The sequence below is a fragment of the Arachis ipaensis genome, chromosome B08, assembly GCF_000816755.2.
Source record: "Arachis ipaensis cultivar K30076 chromosome B08, Araip1.1, whole genome shotgun sequence".
Taxonomy (NCBI): domain Eukaryota; kingdom Viridiplantae; phylum Streptophyta; class Magnoliopsida; order Fabales; family Fabaceae; genus Arachis; species Arachis ipaensis.
In genome coordinates, this window is record NC_029792.2 from 10,265,551 (window position 1) to 10,267,251 (window position 1,701).

Sequence of the window (1,701 nt, forward strand, 5' to 3'; positions counted from 1 at the left end):
TGCTCATAAATTAATAGTTATCTAGATCTAGAATTCTAGATGGATCGTAAACTAATAGTTATCCAAATGGATCCTAGATGATTTAGAGTCTTATTCACCTAGTAGCTAGATTTGTAATATCTAAGCTTCATGAGACCATATGGAATCAATTCATATATCTTTATTTAGTTAGTAGGTTAAAGTTTTGGGTAATGAAAAATAAAAGTACTATCCGTACATTAAAATTAATTAATAATATATTTATGTATAAATATATATAATTTTATTTAAAATAGGGTAAAGTATACTTTTTGTCCTTGAAGTTTGACAAAAGTTTCAAAAATATCCCTAAGTTTTATTTTATTTCAATTTTGTCCCAAAAGTTTTCGATTTGCATCAAATATACCCCTAACGACTAATTTTTCAAAAAATTTAAGATCAATTCAACAATAATTTCATAAGAACAACCCTCAACACAAGTAAATCAAGCATAATTTTCATGCATTATTGTTAGATTGGTTTTAATTTTTTTGAAAATTTAGCTGGTAAGGGTATATTTGATGCAAATTGAAAATTTTTGGGACAAAATTGAAATAAAATAAAACTTAAGGATATTTTTGAAACTTTTATCAAACTTTAGGGACAAAAAATATACTTTACCCTAATATATATTTTCTATTTATAATTGATTTTGATAACTAATTTTAGTTATTTCTTCCAAACCATATATATGTTTTCTGTTTTAATTAGTGGTTGTTTCTTCACAAATTGTTATTCGTTCTAACAAATAAACAAATATATCTTCAATAGCCATCACTTTTGAGGGTCTCATTGCATTGGCCTTTTGTTTTATGGTTGAGATGATTATTAAGGTCACAAGAGGTTCATTGTCGTTACACATTAACAACTTATATTAATTTATAGCGTTTGCTAATTTCATGCATGACTAATTATAGTAGGAAAAGAAAAGATGAACATAAAAATAAAACGTTAACTAATTATTTAATTCAAAAGAATAAGTAATTAATAATAAGCAACTCATTGGATACCATATATCAAAGGAAAAAATAATGGAAGTGTCAAGATCACTTGTGGTTATGTTCTTTAGTGCCATCATCATGGTTGGGTCTCTTCTTCCAAACAATATTGAGGCACGAACGTCTTTTATCACATATGGAGTATTGAAAAGGAATATTGCCCCCGGATGCAGCCCTAAAAATCCCTCCAGCTGCCGTGCGCCGGCACCAGCAAATCCATATACTGATGCCACAACAAATAAATCACTTACATAATCAATCGTATATAGTTTGTTGTATAGTTCATCAGTGTCACCATTGTTATGTAATGTTTGTAGATTTAGAAGTGGAATGTTTAGAAACATCTAATATGTTTTAATTGTGAAAAAAACCTTAGAGTTTGAGTAGCAAAGTATGTTATAGCATTGATTATGAAAAAATATTTATTCTGAAATAAACATATTTAATTTGTGTGCAATAGTAAAATCCAAACACGACGTATCATATTTTATAGGTTAGGGTTGGATATTTATATGTGTATCATTGTTACGTTCATACACTCTCTTAGGGTCAAAATGCGTCAAACTCATAATCGGTAGGTTCACTCAATTAAATTGATAGATTTTGCTTCTACATCGATTTAAATTTTGGATTGAATAGACTGAGAATTAATCCAGAAAAAAAAAAAAGAGTTAAAATAACTAAT